At 37.6% G+C, this 18,259-nt stretch overlaps 1 protein-coding gene across 10 annotated transcripts in view; it reads left to right on the forward strand.

The window, feature by feature from the left end:
• Positions 1–18,259, forward strand: part of SLC7A2 (solute carrier family 7 member 2) — a 55,188-nt gene that overhangs the window by 15,811 nt on the left and 21,118 nt on the right. Inside the window, exon 1 of one of the 10 annotated variants that reach the window (XM_032109090.1) lies at positions 2,705–2,797. The exons of 7 other annotated variants lie outside the window; for them this stretch is intronic. The gene's annotated coding sequence lies outside the window, so the exon portion shown is untranslated. Of the gene's footprint in view, positions 1–2,704; positions 2,798–13,233; positions 13,466–18,259 lie in introns of those variants that run through there. 2 more of the 10 variants (XM_032109081.1, XM_032109091.1) reach the window with 2 other exon arrangements.

An 18,259-nucleotide genomic window follows, 5' to 3' on the forward strand; every position in this document is an offset into this window, starting at 1 on the left:
TAGTTTGGCAGGCCACAGTGGAGTAAAGCCAAAGTATGTTAGATGTAAGTTTTAAAACCTAATTGTAAGCTAAAATTATACCTATAGTGGTAGAGAGTGATGTGCAACTCAAATACAATATTTGCCTCTTCCCTCGCCTCCTTTTTTCTTCTTCTCCAGTTAGTCAAGCTGTGCTAGACTGCTAGAAACAGTGCTCAGAATTCTCATGGATCCTGCATTTCTTCTGCCTGAGCCTCAATCAGTGTGGATGGAAATGACATAGTTAAGTAGTTCTTCGAAAAATAGCTTATTTTTCATATCGTATATCATATATCATCATTAGGTAAAATTTTCACATGCCTTAAAAATTAAGTTGTGTGGAGTCTATAGCACTGGAGATAACTGATCTTTTTCTTTGCTACATCATTTCTTGCAAAATAGTTGAACCAAAGGCTGTTTCCATTTCCCATTATACCTTCCAGTGTCGTACAAACACAGCTACTTTCAAATACTTTAGTTTATCTGCTGTTGACTTTAGAAGTACAATTTGTAATATGACAGGATGACTGCAGGATATTATTTTTAAAGTTTGTATAAAATGGATTGTGCATCTTTTTTCCCACAGTGAAAATGTCTAGACTCTTCAGAACCTTTGTAAAGCTGTTATCCAGACAAATTAGTTCCATGAATTTGAGTCACATCAGCCTCAAGAATTATCCAAATAAATGTGGTCACCAAGTCATTTTACTCTTAGCTATAATACAAAACACTGCTTATAATCTATAAAGCTGACAGAAAATTGCTTATCTGATACAGCCCGACTTCTTTTCTTCTTCTTTTCCTCTGTTTTTCTTTTTTCTTTTATTTTTCTTTTTTCAAGATTTTCTGTTCATCTAAGTGTTAAAAATATTTCCCATCAGAGTGGGCATTCTGTTGCATAATAATTTTGGCTGTCTCTCAGCATTGCTAAATTGTATTAAGCATAGATGTCATAAGGAATAATTTGTGGCTAACATCTGATGCCTAGCCTAAGAGTAGAAGTCCATGTAATACCCAGTTATATTCTTAGGGAGATGTTCAATTCATTTTGGGGAAGTAGAGATGTCATAATCTTACTAGTCTATAGCTTCTTTTTGATCTTTTATACCATTCCAAAATTCATACCAATGCCAGAAATTAACTCTTCCTTATCCACGACTTCTCATCTGGTTTTGATTGCACTTTCCAAATAGCCTTTGATTCAGCATGAACTTGTTACTTGTGCTTTCTGTGTGCCATATACTCAGTTTGATAAATTTTGAACAAAAAAATCCTCTGAGCACTACTCACATTCACTTAGTCCATCTCCTTGCTTTTACACAACCTCCAACGAGTGCTTTGTTTTACTTCCAAGTGGTTAAAACTGTGAACATTATTTTGTTTGGTCTTTTGTGGAAGAAAGGGGAGAAGAAAAGAAGCAATGTGAATAAATTGAGTTAAGCTAAGTTTAGGAAGAGCCAGACTCATAGTTTTAACACTTTCCCCAGCTGGTTGATATTTTCATGCTGTTTGTGTTGTCTTTGAAGAGAACCTGTTAGCAGAACATAACTTTAATCATATGAAATAGCTTTCTGAGAGATACAGTTTTTTCAAAGTTTGCATTATAGAATGAAAGGAAATATGAAATTACTTTAATTATTGAAGAAGTCATGGCATGTCATCACATCATTTATCCCAGTGTATATTTTATGGTGATAGGCATGAAATGTAAGGTACCTGCTTTCTCAGATGTATTTTCTGCTCTTTTGGATGATTTGTGTCTAGGTTATGACAAAATTTCTAATGTCACACACTCATGCAACTTTCACAGCAGAGAGCAAAGTTATAAATAAAAAAAAAGAAGAGAGTCTTTTCTGAAGAAGTAGCTGCCTTTGATCTGTTTGATCTCTGGTCTCAGTAGTTTAACTGCCTTTTTCTCCTTTTCTCATGTTTTGGCTTAATATCTGTCACCAGTTTCACATGAATCATTGCAGTCCAGTGCTGAGCTCACCAATGTCCTTCAAGAGTAAACCTATTTTTTTCTGCTCTGGGCAATTTATCCGTTTGCTGTTGCCTGTCTTGAACACCCTTTCAGAAGTATTCCTGACCATCACACAGTTGTCTGCTCTATGTGGTGGGTTTTGTCATTCCCATCAGAAAAAAAAAAACCTCTTCTAAAGCTTGTTTTGAAGGTAATTGATCAGTTCTAATGATTTGGAGTTTTTTTTTTTTTTTTTTTTTTTTTTTCATTTCTCTTTGCGATTGTTGGGAATTGCAGAGTAAGTGAAATGTGCCCATCTGGACCCCTGTGGAGTCTTAGCCTTCCTGCTTAGGCCGTTACCTTGCTATAGTTGACGTGTAGAATAAGTTGTCTTGAAAATTTCAGAAGAAATACCTGTTTATGGTGCATGGCTAGAGGAACAGCATTTTTCTTTCTCAGATTTGTACTCTCAGCTTTCAAAAATTTCTCTCAACTTTATGTCAGCAGAAGACTGTAGTGTGTCATCATGCAGTTAATCTTTAGGGATAATTAGAGTGGTGCTACTGTAGAGTTACACATGAGGAGGTAGAACATCTACCATCATTTAGAGGCAAAGTAATTGCAGATGGTTTGCACACAACAGTCAGGCTTCTATGGCAGTTTCCTTAAGTATCTGCAGTGCTGAAGCATAGTATCAGATTTCATTGATATTTGTCTTCTTTTTTTAAAGTTTTGTGCCTGCAGGGTCTGGAAATAGAGAGGAAGTTAGATTTTGGGGAGTAAATCCCTGCCTAAATCAGAAGAAGATGACAGTTCCAGGTGAGTCATCTGGATTATCTTCAAGGTTGATTTTTACCTTTTGTTCTAGCCAGAAATTCTGCTGTATGTATGATAGATCTCTAAAACTCTCTTTGGCTAGCACCAAAAAACATGTCTAATTTGTGCACCACTGAAACTTTGCTAGAAGGTACAAAGTTGCTCTTAATTCAGAAAATCTCAAGGAGATTTTGTGCTTCATATCCTTTTATCTAGACCCGGGCTTCCTGCCTTAGATTTCCAAACTTCCATCCTATTTTGTTACTTCAATTAGAGCTTGTTATTTGTCTTTTAAGTATACCAGATTGATAGCATTTAACAAGGATATATTTTTCAAAAAGATTTATAATCTCAGACCAAATAACCGGAAAGAATCATGTTCTTACTAATGGATGATGTGTGGACTAGTAATTGCTGCATTTTTTTTCTTTTTTCCCCCCTCTTTACCAAAAAATTGATAGATAATGTTCTAGGTAGTTCAATAACAGATGTTGAACTCTGGAGGGTTTATTTGAGAAGGCTACATAAAGTTTGTGAAACTGGAGGTATTTTGGTCTTTTGACCTATTATTTTTAGATTTCAGTGGAGAAATGCTGAAGAATAGCAGTGATTTTCCTTCTATTTTCATCCAAGTATTTCTAAATTGTTTTTCTTTTGAACTTTAGAATTATGTTGGGGGGGAGAGGGGTGGGTTTGAGCCAAAGCAAACAATTCTTATTATAAAACTAGAAGCAATTTAAAATATTTTAAGGAGTATTTTCATGGTGGAGCAATTACCGTATCTTTGTATTTTCCTGTCTGATGAATTATGATTGAAAAAGGCAGAAAATAATGGAAGTTTGAACTTAGTATGTATGTGAAATGTGAAAGAAGGTCAGAATTAAAGGGAAATAAAAGAAAGTAACTGGAAGTTATGGGAGTCTGATCACAGGGAACATTTGGTTCTGCTTCAGCCTCTTCAGCTGCTGGAACTTGAGATGCATGAGATATGCGTGTGTATTGCTGGCTAAGTTTCTAGGGACAGAAATAAAGAGCAATAGTTTGACAAATGCATGCCAAAGTGGCATTTTCTGAAGACCAATAAAGCAATGCATAGGTGAAAAAGGATCTTAGCCAAGGTATACTTGCTGACAGGTTGATTATCATTTAAACTAGCTAAGATTTTTTTTTTAGATTAAGCATGAAGGATTTTAATCATTAATTTAATTACACTGATTATAATAATTTTATGTAACAAAATTCATTTTATGAGTATCTGTTGCTGGTATAGAACAACTAAAGCTTCATGTTTTTATAGTGTTTCCATGAGGAATATGTACTTACTCTGTGCCAAAATTTTTTGCATTATGAAAATATGTATCATTTACAGGTGTTACTAACCAATGGTCAGGTTCAATAAAAATCAGTAGGTTGGTGAAATATTCTATCTAGTACTAATAAGGGAAGTGGTGGCATTTTGAAATTAGAAGTAATTTCAATGACATTTTCCATTCAATGTTTTACCCAAAAGGAGTTGTATGTGTTCGAGTTCTATGAAATAAGATATCTGATGTCAGAAGCTTTTTTCAAGTAGCTGCTAAAATGAGCTGTCTCATCTTTCCTGCCTGTCATTTCCTAGATCATTGCATTTCAGCTAGCAGCTTGTTTTCTGGGTTTGGCCCTTGAGATAGTGAATCTGTCCTGGACCTCTTTTTCTCCTGCAGCAAGTAAGGAATGGGTTGTGGCCAGATCCTGCCTCTGTTCACACAGGCAGCTGGAACTCAATTTGCTGTCATTGTCTCCAGAGCTCATGAGAAGAAAGTGAGCAAGCAGAACAGTTTTACTCCAAAACTGTGATCCAGCCATAATAACAGTATCTTTTTGCATAGTAGGAACTGAGAAATAGTGTAGTTTGCACTCATGAATACACACAAAGCCACATACACACAAAATACGTGGAAGGATATCTCTTTGGTGACAGCTAGTCTACTTATTTGCAGTGTATGGACTTTTGAGGGCCTGACTTGTGCATTTGGAGTGGGGTTTTTTTAAGCAAATATATTTGGCTGTATTAGGACCTAGCTTTCTATGGGGTTTTCCCCACAACTTACTCACAGCATGGCTGGAGATGAGGCTGATTTGTGTATAGGTTTAGAAAAAGTGGTTGACTCAGGAAAAAATAAGGGGAGAAATATCTGGTTTCACTTAAATAAGTGAAAGATAAAGAAGAAATATGTGAACGTAGATTTGAAGAACAAATATGAGACAAGTTGGTAACTAAATGGGCTTGCTGTTCTGTATTGCTAATGTTCAGTACCTCTTAGTTAGAAGAGGACATTTGAGGGAGTTATCTGTGTGACATCCCCTGACCTTTTCAGTCAGAAGTTGGTCATGCCATTCAGGATCATTGGATGTGGCAAGGGAAGAAAGTGACTGAGGGAAGGAGGTGGTATAGAATGTTTATTGAGATGCTTTGTGTCTGCTGAAAATGGAATACAAAGTTATACATTTATGGGGCCTTCTGCTGTCACAACAAAAAAAATTGGAAAATTGTGTTTCACCCAATCTTCGTGTGGGAGAAGTAATGGCTGTCCCAATGACTTCCTATTTGCTATGTGACACAAATTATCCTGAAAACACATTTGCTAGTATTTATTTTAACTAGTGCATCAGTTATTACTGCAAGTACATTACAGCAAGCAGCCTTCGTGTGGTTTGTCCCTCTGTGCCATTTGCTAGTCCATGAAGTAGCTTCATAGGTACAGTAAATGCAATTTAATGCTCAAGTGACTTTTGATTTTTATAAGCAGAACTGCCTCCTGGCAAAACGATGGAACTGCTAAGCTGTTTGCTTTTCTAATGCTTCCAGATGATTTATATTGAAGATGAAGTTGCTAGTAAAGAACTATCATGCTGGCTGGCTGGGAGTATAGAAACACACATGCGCCCTAAGTTGGGTTTTCTCTCAAATATTTGCGTTATTCCATATGTTATTTTTTATTTACAGAATAGTCATTGCTTTATGAACCAATGCTTGTGCTTCTTCAATGCTCTGCTGAAATGATTCTCCTGTTATTGCTGAACTTGGATTTATTCCAAGAGACGATCTGGTTTCTTCAGGCAGACTTGCCAATGTTTCAGTCTTTATATGTTGCATCAAATCTGCGTGGATCTGAAAGCATGTCTTCATCATGGTTATGCAATTGTCATGCGTAGCTGTGATTTGATTAAAATACAAAAGAATACTTCTTTCTTAATGGAAGTTCACAGAGGATTTTTGATGTACCCTCAGAAGATGTTGACCAGGGCCTTGCTGTCTGCAGTGCTCTGTTAAGTTACATTGTGGAGCACTGCAGCCTGTGCAGGATCTCTGGAAAGCCACAGCACATGGTCGGGGTCACTTTCTGTACCTGTTGCTAACCCCCCCTGGAAATCTGTGAGCAAGATCTCAGTGTGCAACTGTCGAGGTCAGTACTGTTTTTTGCTGCATTTCGAAGTCTTGGTCATGTTCTACCTGTGAGATGTTACATGCAGTCAAGCGGTTTATTGACTTGCTTAAAAGATACTGAGAAATTTGGAAGTCCTTCCAAAAAATTGCCCAGTTGAAGGTTATAGTGTTCTTCAAACTCTGTTCCTGAAGCGTTAAATGTAGTGGTGCTATTTAAAGCCAAGAATGAAAAGGGATCACTCTGGCATTAGTTACCTCAGTTATAAATCATGTTAGATGTTTGGATTTATATGATCTTGATATGTACAATATATATTGAGAATGTCTCTCTGCAGTGTTCACATTTAATGTCAAAGGGTAGTGCTCTGTAACAGGGTTGCTCTAGGGACTTTGCAGTGACTTCTTATTCCAGTGATTTCATATACAAAAGACACAGTGTTTGATTTTGCAGGGTGCAGAAAGTACCTCCAAGGAATCTGGGGTGGTCTTAACAGCACTAACTTCAGACCACAGAATGCTGTTTAATGCCTCTGGGATTAAGCACTGCAGATGCAGCCATTTATATTGTGCGAACAAACCATTCCTGTTTATGTTGTTTTGTATTGTTCTAATATATAAACCTAAAAAATAAATCACAGCAGTGCACTTAGTGGACATTTTATGTCTGGTGTGTGAGATGTGTGGCAGTGATGCTGGGAACGTCACAGTTCCATTTTCACATAGAATGGAAGCAAAATACTTTTCTGATTTACTATTTCAAGTCCATTACAGATCCAGTGAAGAATCCTGATTTAAATGCTTTGCCATTATTTCATAGTAATATTTGGTTGCAAAGGAGATTTTTCAAAACTTTAATGCAAGAATCTCTTAAATTAATTCTTACTGCCATTGACTTAACATAAAAGAAATATGGAATATAAATAATGTGCATCTAATTATTGGATTTCTATAGGCAAAAGAAAACAAATTTAACTTTTTAAAACTCTTATAATTGGCAGATAATTAAAACATGCTTCATTTTAGATGTTCCATTATGAGAAAGTTGTGACACCTTGATTAGACCTAGTTTTTTGTTGAGTTTTTGTAATCTGTTTGAGATGGCATCTTTTCCAGGTGCCTTAAAAACTCAAATAGAAACAAGTAAGGTGTGTAATAGGAATTCTCTTCCTTCCCCTGCTCCATGATATTTTTGTAACTGAGGCTATTTCTGGGATCATCTGTGATTATTTTTAGTCTTAAATTAGATATATTCATCCTTTCTTTCTTCTCCACTCTCTCTTCTTCCTTTCTTGGCCCCCACAGAAAATAGGGGGAAAGGCCACTTTTTTTATATATATAAAATTGAGTTACTTTAAACAGTTTTCAGTAACTCAACACAGAATATTAATTGCACTGCTTTTTAAAACAAAAGGATCCACTGGAGCCCATAAGTGTATGGTGCACTGGTCAAATGGGCTGAGAGGTGCTGTGACCCAGGGATGGGACTGGACAACCCTAGCGGAGTATGAATCCCTGGAGCTGGTGCTACTTGAGCCATCAAACCAGCCAGCTGAGGTTGGGAAGGGAGGAGAGAAGTGAGCTGAATCATTAGTTCTTTGCTTAATTTCCATTCTTGCACCATGAAATTAGGCTACCTTTTGGGCCTTTTGGTTCCCCTGTGGAAGTGCACAGGAGCACAAGGGCAAAGCCATTTAAAAAATACAGATTTTATAGACATTTTAGAAGCTACCTCAGGAGTTTAGGCATGTGAAAGGACTCTCATTATTTCTACTTTAAAACCAGTGTCTAACTCTCTTTTAGAGAATCACCAGCTTTTGTGCAAATCAGTGCAATTCTCAGCAGGGAAATGTTTGGGATTTAATTTTGATCCTGCAGTCATTGTGTATATTTCCTATTATCACTGAAAAAAAATATTCCAGGACTGTATTTGTAAATACATCTCTACTAGTTTCTGAAACTAGTTTCTACTAGTTTCATTTTTTGATTTTGTCAGGTTTTCAACAGAACAGAATACATGGAATTGATCTGATGTTACTTTCTAAGAGACTTTTGCTTGTGTCTTACACAAGAGGCTGTTACTGAAAACTTGGTAACCATGGGGTGAAAGGTAAAGCCCTGTTACTGATTAAAAAGAGTAAGTAAAAGCAGCAACCTTCATGTCATTATCTGGAAAGGAAAATTATTATTAAGTAGAAATGGAGTTAATAGAAATTTTCTTGACAAAATTGTTTTTTATAGGAAAAAAATGTTCATTAAAGACAATAACTGGAAAGATTTCCCTTTTTGACACAGGGGAAAAAGATCACTTTTAGCCTTTCCAGATGAAAAATTTTTAAAGAAAAATGAAACCAAAAAAAAGAAAAAAAAACGAGAAAAAAAAAAAGAGAAAGAAAACCCCCTCACAAATACTCCAAGAATAAAAAAATCCAACTAAACTGAGGAAAGGGATTGATTGGCTGGGGTGAAAAACAGTAAGTCAGAGGAAGTCCTGTATTACAGAAGGATTGGGAAAGAAACCTTCAGTTGGTTAATTCAGGTAATGAAGAAAGTGATAACTAGAACAAGGTGAACAGGGTGACCTTGAAAAGCTATAAATGAAGCACATTCAAAACAACTAAAAAACTGTTATCTCCATACATGATAATACAACTTTTAATAATAAATAACACAGAGCCTCATTATTTGGGTAAAAAAGCTTGGTATTTTGTCTTTTTTTGACATTAAGTACTACTTTTAAATGTCAGTTGCATTTACATAGGCTGGGATGGTTTCTATGAAATGTGCCTAATTACCTGCCTCAGTGGCCTTTAGGTGTGTTACCGCACATTTGGCTCAAATGTTGTCACAAATTGAATACTTTTTTTTTAACGTTTGCTTCAGTTCAATATGTTGTAAGTTCAAACAGGCTTATAGAAAAGCAGAATAAGATGTTACCCAATAGTGTACACTGCAAAAAATCCACAATGCCTTAATAGTTTGTTTTCTGGTAGATCTTTCTCCTTGCTCTTTTTGAAAGCCCGTTTGTAACTTCCTGTCTCTGATGGAGAAGTGTACTCATGCTTCAGGAGTGCCTTCTCCTGCTCCTTCCCAAGCTGCAGTGTGGAGCTGCATCTGATGCTCCTTTTACAGGTGTCCAGGGAGGTGCAAGACAGAATCGTTTCTCTTTTGGCAAGACATGGCATCACAATTTATTTTCAATTACAGATCAAGTCTTAGTTTTAACTTTGATTTTCTTGGTTCTTCTTTGCATATATTACGGACTTTTCTGTTTAAATTTCTTATCTATATTTATCCTGTATTCGAGGCCAAAAAAGTATTTGTGGATTTTTTTTTTATAGATAATAATGGCTTTAAATAGTTACTTTCCTTCTCAAGAACTCTGATTTTAGACTTAGGGACAGCACTGTGAGTCAGCACTGCAAAAATTTCCTTTAGACTCCTGGGAATATTTGGAATTCAGCAAATGACAGCTAGTAGCTGTTTGGGACATGCTTAATATTAGGTTAAATTACTCATTCCTGGATCAAAATATCTAATAGGAATTTGTGCCAATGTTGCCCTTCTTACTGCTACATATGAAATGATGCAGGATTGCAGGTATATTCTTCCTGCCTGGATGAGTCTAGTAGCATGTGATTATTTTTTATAGGTTGTATTAAATTTCTTTTACAGAAGTTCAGGATTTGAGGTATTTTCCTAAGTACAAACTGAAAAAAGAATTATTAAAAGTTGAGAGAATTAGTAAGTGATAATTTTATTTTAATCTGTACAATATTTTGTAGGAACTAGTTTCAGTTAAACCATGAGAAGCAATCTAAAATAAGTATATTTTTATTTTAATAAATAGGAAGTCCTTTAAAAAGTGTTGAGTTGTAATTTATTCTCTTCAGAAAAGATCCTGTCATAAGATTATAGAGACAGCCTACACTACTGTTGAGCTTTACAAGGATTCTTTCTCTCTTGAATGTTTATGATTGTTTTCTGTAGATTAGCACATAGATTGCAGTGTATTTTTATTCTCAGAACCACAAGAAGCACAAGTCAGAACTACTAAAGTGTAATTACTTTATCCAGAAAAGATTCTTCCTGGCACTTGATGAATCCTCTTACGAATACCAGTACACAGAGTGTACAAAACATGTTGTGTTTCTTTTTAATTATTCGTGTCAAAAGCTGGGTTTGTTACAGTTGGCTGCAAAGTGGAGGGATTGCCATGGTTCACTAAGGCCTGGGTCTGCAAGCACTTTTGTTCATGTTTAACTTTGGTGAGTTATGTGTGGTGGTTATATGGGCAAGCACATGGATACGCATGTGCACAGTTAACACCTCTAGTTTTGTAAAACTCCACAGATTTTTGGCCCATAGCTGTGAGGATGTGTCTGTGAGACAAGTCAGAGTCAACAACAGAGCAGCTTCTAATCAGTTTGTCACTTGGGCATCTGTAGAACTTTGTTTCAGTCTGTGCAAGAGTTTCAAAATTAACAGTTTGGGGGGTTTTTTTGTAAAATTAAAATCCCCTCAGCATGAATTTCTGCGTAACTTTATAAAAATCTGTTCATACTCTTCTGATACTCTAAGGAAAGTCTTAAAATGAGCCTTCCATAGAAAAATACGATAAAATAATTTTGTCCTTCAGTTCATTCCCTCTAATGTGGTCAACTGTTTCCTGGCAAGAAGAGAATTCCTGATCAACATTTTAATGGAAAGAATGTGCTACAGAAGTCCTTTGGGTATGTAAATCAGAGAACTGTTGGATGAGGCTCTTTAGATTAATCCAAGTGATATAGTTCCTAAGGAGCAGAAAAGTCTCTAAAGTCAGAACTTGGTCCAAACACAGCTGGATTTTCAACTGAAACAAATGGGGAGCCACAAAGTGGATCTACCACAGCTCTTTCCTGGGGAGAAACAGGAGTTTCCTCCGAAAGAGAGAAGCTGGGTATGCTATTGCAGGTAACTGCCACCAGACAGCACTCTGTCTGCTCAGTCTTGTCCAAAGAGCACCGGGTCTGGCATCCTTCACTGATCCCCCACTAGACCCATCCCTTTATGAACATCTCTCTCATGCTGCTTTGTCACAGACCTTCAGGCACACAAATACACCTTTCAGTTGAATCTACAAAAATGACTTTTGCTGGGTGGCAACATGGTCTTCTTGTGGTTTCAAGCATGTGTTACTGAAAACACACACAAAACTGTCTGAGTGTCTGTCCATAGGACCTTTGATCCAAACACTGCAAAATGGGGATGTACTGATCTGCCCCATGGTGCACTAGATCGAGATGGGACCCCCAAAATGTAAGCCATTTCATTTCACCAGCCAGTGTGCTCCCTGCCTCTTGACTGGGAGCCAGGAGGATTCTAGGTTTGAATGCCTTTAGCAGTGTAGCTTTTGTGTGCTACTGTTCTCAGGATTAAGTTTTAGAAAGTCAGACAAACAAAAGCAGCCTAGCTCTATCATTGTAATGATCCATAAGTGTACTGCTGTTACCAGCAATGAAATGTTATCACAGACAGGAGGTAAGCAACAAGACAAGAGGCAATGGACAGAAAATGATGCACAGGAAGCTCTAGCTAAATATGAGGAAGAACTTCTCTACTGTGAGGTGACCAGAGCACCAGCACAGATTGCTTGGAGAGGTTTGCAGTCTTCTTCACTGGAGATATTCAAGAACCATCTGAGTAATTCCTGAGTCATCCATGGACTTGTTAGAGAGTGCTAGTTTGGTAAAAAAAAAGCCTAGATATTGTCACGGGTCAGAGTGATGCTCCTTAAAAGTGGTTGTCATGTGCTGCTGCGCAAGAAGCCTAACCTGTAGCATAACTTCTTGTTTCTATCTTCTAACTGTGTATTAACTGTGAAAGAGATAAAGTTCATCTTTAACAAAGATGAGGTCAACAACAGGAGAAGAATTAGCATTGTCATCATCAGACCTTCAGCAAACAAGACCTTTTCTCTTAACATGTTTTTGCCTGTAAGAAAATAATTGCCTTGGGTAGCATAAGCTGGACTCGCGGTTTTGCAACACAGCCCATCCTTGTGGAGCACCCTTTCTTGGATGCATTTCTCCTTGGCTCTGGGAGAGCTGAGGAAAGGTTGTATTCTTCCCTTGCATAGGCTGCAGGAAGTAGGGCTATTCATGAAGCAAAAAGGAGGAACCTTCTCTGCTTCTAGAGCACTGGCTGACTTTACACTAAGGGAAAAGCTGAGAGAAAGCTGCAGTGGGCTGCCACACAATGTATGTTTTTCTACATGTTTTCCTAGGAAAGACCTTTTAATGACAAGAAGCATAGCGCTTTTCTCTGCAAGGTTTATCTTATATTAGCGCAACAAAAATAAAGTGATTGAAACATGAGTGTTTAGAAGGAAACAATATGCTGTGAATAATATTGGTTGGAAATACTACTGCATGTTTAGAGTAGGGTTGTCTGCCATTGGAAGTAATAAAAATACAGCTGTAAATTGTACATTGGGGTTTGGTTTATTCTGGAAGCTAATTTTTAAGAAACTGAGGTTTATTTATTGGTTGTGTCACAGGAATATTTGGCTTGTTCTAGTTCCAGTCTTCAGCATTTTTCATTTCAAGCCATATAAAGGAGAAGATCATCTATGGTACATCTACCCCAGTTCAACAGAGTGGGCTCTAACCCATCTCTGTAAATATACTGCCTTCTGTGTTGGTTCTAGCCACAGCAATACTTTAAAAATTATTTGTATTCTTCTAAAATTTACTCAACAAAAACACTTTTCATTCTATGCTATTGCATTCAGGTCTCAAAACATTGCAAAGCATCCTTCAGCATGCTCCAAAATTTTCACAGGGGCAATGGGAAAACTTTGCTTGGTATCACTGTGGGATCTGACATCTGCATTTCCTTTGGGATGTGTGAAACTCTTCCCTGACAGGTGCGTTTAAATGTAGGAAATGGCATTCCAGTTGGGTTTTGTCATGAATACAGTGCATATGATTTATCTGAACACCAGCAAGACTTTCTCTCTCTCCCTCCCTTCCTCCCTCTCTGCTTGGCTGGGCAAATAGCTGGCCGGCTCACAGCCCTCCAATCACCTGGTGTGCCAAGCCTCCACCCCTCAACACTGAGGGTTCCCACACCACCTGCAGCTGGCTTTTAAAGCAAGTCTTTTAATAAAATCACTTTCAGTCATTACTCTTCCATTTATGACAGCAGGAGTTCAGGACTGAGTAAGAGGAGCAGAAATTTCCCCAGCAGAAGTTGCTCTGAATCAGGTTAGTAATGAAGTTTACTGCTGAAAGAAGTAACCTGAAAGCAACCTAGGTTATCATAGGAAATGTTGCCTTTAACATATGTGCTGTTTGAGTAGCAAGAGCTGTGGTACGCAGTTTGTTTACGTTACAGCATTATCCTGTCTTTGCTGAAATAAAAATTACAGTGTTAATATATAGAAGATGCAGTTATATTTTCCTTCCCAGTCTGACTAGAAGGTGTTTCTGCTTTTGAACAATAAAGCTTGCTTTCCTTTTCCCTTTTATGCATCATACACTTCTGTTACAGGTGCAGCTTTCCAATTTTACAGCTTGAACCATTATTGAAATACGCTACTTTAAATATCCCAAGGCATTTGGAGTTTTGTGAAAGTCTTGGGCACCACATGAACTTTTAGGACACTTGCACTAAAACAATTTATTGGCTGTGCATGTGTGCACGTGCACGCAAATCATAGACCATACCTAGTTTTGCTTCATCTCTGAATTCTTTTACTTTCATATATTACTGCTCAAGATCCAATCAATGCAATTCTTTTACTTTCATATGTTATTTCACTTCAAGAAAGATCTCCCTTTCATATATTATTGGACCAGATCTAATAAATGTAATACTGCAATTTTTAATAAGGCTACATGTACTTAATAGGAGACAAAAAAATTAATAAACTTTGACAGTTTTTTCAGGAAAATGAGGCTGAAGAAAGATGCTAAATTAATCTGTATTAACCAGTATATATTTATATTTTCCCATTTTCAATACATTACAAACTTATTGGAGTCTTTTATCCTTAATTGACATGGTGTTTAAAATGTTTTAACTACTGCATCTAAAATTAATAGTATGTTATATAATATTAGCTATATATTCTAATATAATAATATTAGAATAGTTTTGAGCAAAATATCTATGGTTTACTTTGGCTTCAAAAATCATTGAACATAAATCTTAATAACAGTACTACAAGTTTCAGAGGTTTCATATTGCTTTATAACATTTGCTTTCCATATGAGATTTTAATGTTTTTTTATTAGAGCTTTTAATGGAAAATTTTGTAGGAAAAGTTGAATGGCAACTGCAGCAAAACTTTGGATTTTCTCATGTGTAGCTTGGGTTTAATGTGCACTAACTTAAACCATGTATGAGACATAATTAGATTAAAATTTTATTTTAATGGAAATAAAATTATTGACACATGATGTAAATTACCATTTTTGCTCCAATATCCACCGATTTTTTGAATTTTGTGTGGGATAGGAGGGTAGGTTAGGTTATTTTTGCATGAAAAACACTTTGCAGAAATGGTAGATTTTACATGACTGTGAAGGAGTCAAAGCAGTTTTAAATATGAATATAATCTTTGCAGATAGAGACTTTGTCCCTTGAATGGTGTTTTTGGTCAAAAATTTTTTGACACCAAACATCTCCTGACAGAAGAGGGCTAACAACAGATGACGATTAAATGTTCCTGATCATCCACCTAAACAAACAGCTGGTATCAATTGTAAGGCTGAACTCATCTTCTTGGACTGGCATTCAGATGTGTAGTGGCCAAGCAGTAAATGATCTGGTTTACAATTGGCCAAGAAAGGCTGAAATTAAGACGATTTTATCAGCAGATACTGTAGAGAAAAAAATTAACCAAGACAATAAAGAACAAAAGGGATTGGAGAAATACCTGCTTATTCATGTACTCTGACAGATACCATGAAGTCCATCAGCTGTGAGGAAGCTTTATTTGTTTTTTCTTCCTCCCCCTATGTTAGATAAATCTTTCAAGTTCCTTTCCTGTCTAAATTATGTCCTATTCTCTTGCCTGTATCTTTGTTGAATGTGGTTGAAGGGGTAAAACTAAACTGTAGTGTGGATGGCTTAGCAGTTCTCTCTAGGAATGAGTTCAAGGAAGGAGGAGGTTTCAGTAAGGGCTGATCATTGGTCCTCAAGTCTAAGGCAGTTGAACTGAGACCTGCCTTTTTTGGAGGACTGTTGGAAGCGTATTCCGTGTTTATGGCGTAATCTGTAGCTAAATTAAAACTTAGTCCAAAAGAGACTTCAAAAGTGCAGTGACCCAGCACATGCAGAGCCAAAGAGCTGCCACCTCAGTTGTATGCAGGAAAAGGAATGTGCCAACATCGGTAACAAATGGACTTCACAGGTGTTTGCTTGTGAAAGAGTGAAACTTGCTTTGCTTGTGACGAAGCGCTCTCTGTAAAGCAGACTTCAAAGTGGAGCCTAGCACAGGTTTGAATGCATGAGAGAATCATCAGGTTGTGTCCGCTCCACACCTTAATTAGAAATAACTGCATACCGTTGGTGAGTTCAAGGGCATTTTCCTTTTTCGGTTTCTTGTTGCTCACTGCCTATGTTTAAACTCTGTATAAGGTCAGGATTCAATCTTTTCTCTGTTTAAACTGCATGAACAATTCAGCCCACCCTGACTGGCCGTCCTTGCAGGCTACATGCCTAACATTGCTGTTCAAGGGTGGCAGGTATCCAAGTCTGCTCCAAGAAATGTGGGGCGGGTGCACCAAACATGCCTCAAAAGCACTCCCATCTTGATTGATTACCCAGTGTAATTATCAAAAACCCCCTCTTCCAAGCTGTCAAGTGTGTCTTCCCAGGAAGGCTCAGAGCAGAGCCAGTGCTCCTCAGCTGTGCAGGATGTTCAGCAGGGGCCCAGGCCAGTGCTGACAGAGCTCATGGCAGCAGAGACCAAGATGAAACAGAGCCCAAAGTCGTGTGCTAGGATGAGGCATGGTTAGGCTGCAGCAGGGAAAAGAGGAAGAAAAAAGGAGCAGTTAGGAAAATACTGAAACCTGCTAGTCAAAAAGTTGGACAGAGAATTTTTTAATGTGTTTGCTTACCCTACTTTATGTTCCTCTCTGTCATAAAGATCAACAGGAAGGAAAACCAATATTTGTCCAAACTCAGGAATAAGATCTGTGAGTCTGCAGGAATAAGACCCTTTATAAGAGTATGTGGTGACAGTCAGTATAAGCTTGTGTAGGACAATGCTGCCACCAAAAGGCACACCCAAGCTTCTGTAGGTTTGTATTTTAGCATGAGATGCGCTCAGCCAGTGTTCTGATAAACTGCTTGTGAGTCAGCACATGTCAGCAGTGAGTCATTGCCCAGGCTGTTCTCTTGCAGGGGGTGATGCATTAAAGGATCTGCTGTACCAGGGACACCTCAGAGAAGCATTACACTTGTCAGTTATTTCTGAAGACACTTGTCACCTCATACCTATGTAATTTGGTCCTGTGTGAAGCCAAATAGCTTTGTAAGCTCATCAGTTCTTCCTGCTTCACTGTCTTATCTGAAAGTCTTGGAATGTCTCAGCCAAATCTGAAAGGGGGCCATGTCTGAGGTACAGTGCTGCACTTGCCACCAGAAGCTGTGAAGCAGAGTTCAGGCATTGTTTGCTATACATTTAGGCATACTAAGTATAGGAAACTGTGGAAGATATGCTGGATTCCAGTGGTTGTTGTAAAAGGCCATGTGTTTGTCAAATCCATGTTAGGATGGATATACTTACAAAGAGAAGTTTTCCACGCACATGAGGTAAGGTTTTTTTCCTCTACAGACACAAAGTCTGTATATTGAACTTTGTCTTTGGTTGTGCTCCAGTTTCTTAAGGCTGAAGAAGAAAGGCTGGGTTTCAGTCAGAAGAGGTGTCTTCTCTTACTGGCTTGTGGCTGGCAAGAACTAGCCTCCTTCCTCTCCACAAGAAGCAGAAATCAGAAGCAGAAAAACTCCTCCTATTTTGCCATAAGGATTCCTTCTCAGCAGAGAAAACCATAATATTACTGCTGACCACTGCAGTACATGCCTGTACAATTTTTGGGACTTCTTGTCCCAAATGGCAAAGAAGCAAAACAATCTGAGATGACTTCGGAATAACAAGAGTCTTGGAAATTGCTTAGTGGTCTGAGAACAAGATCAGCCAGAGTATTTTTTCCTGTTAATGAAATACCAAATGAAATATTATCTGGGGGGAGGGAGAAGTAATTCCTTAAAAAAATGCTATGTTTCTGCCACATTGAAATTGCTAAGGTGAAGAGCATGGAGTCACAAGAGCATTGCTGCTTGTCACATGGGCTACAGACTAATAAGCATATTAATATAACATCCACAGCTATTCAATTCCATTCACTACCCTTTACCAAATTTTCTTTACTTAACAGGGAATGGAGACCTTTTTTCTTAAGGATGCTCTTTGAAGACAGAAATGGCATGTTTGAGTGTGCTTGGGGAGCTATTACAGGAATAGGGTGAAAATGTTTTTTCTCTTCTCAGGAGATTGTTTTTCCCAAGCAGTCTTGTATCAGGATGGCAGTCCCTGATACTCTCTGCTTCTGACTCTCTGTTTTAGGATCAAATGCTATTGATTGAGCTATCCATCTTGATACAAAGTCATTGCTGTTAGTGGATTGAACAAGTGGGAGTAGAAATGTCCTTTACTGTTCTAGGAAACTGATACAGACCAGGAAGGAATACACCAGCAGAATATGTCTAAATTAAATAGTTTTTCAGTTCCCAGGTGGGTTCCATTTAACAAATCATGAGCAGAGTAGAGATATATATGGTATGAGTTGCAAAGACAACCATCAGTTTGGGAAGATGACAGATGGTATTGCTTGATTCTTACCAAACTCTTAGCCATCAACAATACAGTTCAAACAAATACATAAAGACAGAACTTGTACATTAATGTTCCCTCTTTAAAATATTATTTTCTATGGGATGCCCATGTCCTCCTCCCCAAGCAAATGCTTTGGACCCTCAGTGACCATCTG

Source organism: Corvus moneduloides, chromosome 5, assembly GCF_009650955.1.
Source record: "Corvus moneduloides isolate bCorMon1 chromosome 5, bCorMon1.pri, whole genome shotgun sequence".
Taxonomy (NCBI): Eukaryota; Metazoa; Chordata; class Aves; order Passeriformes; family Corvidae; genus Corvus; species Corvus moneduloides.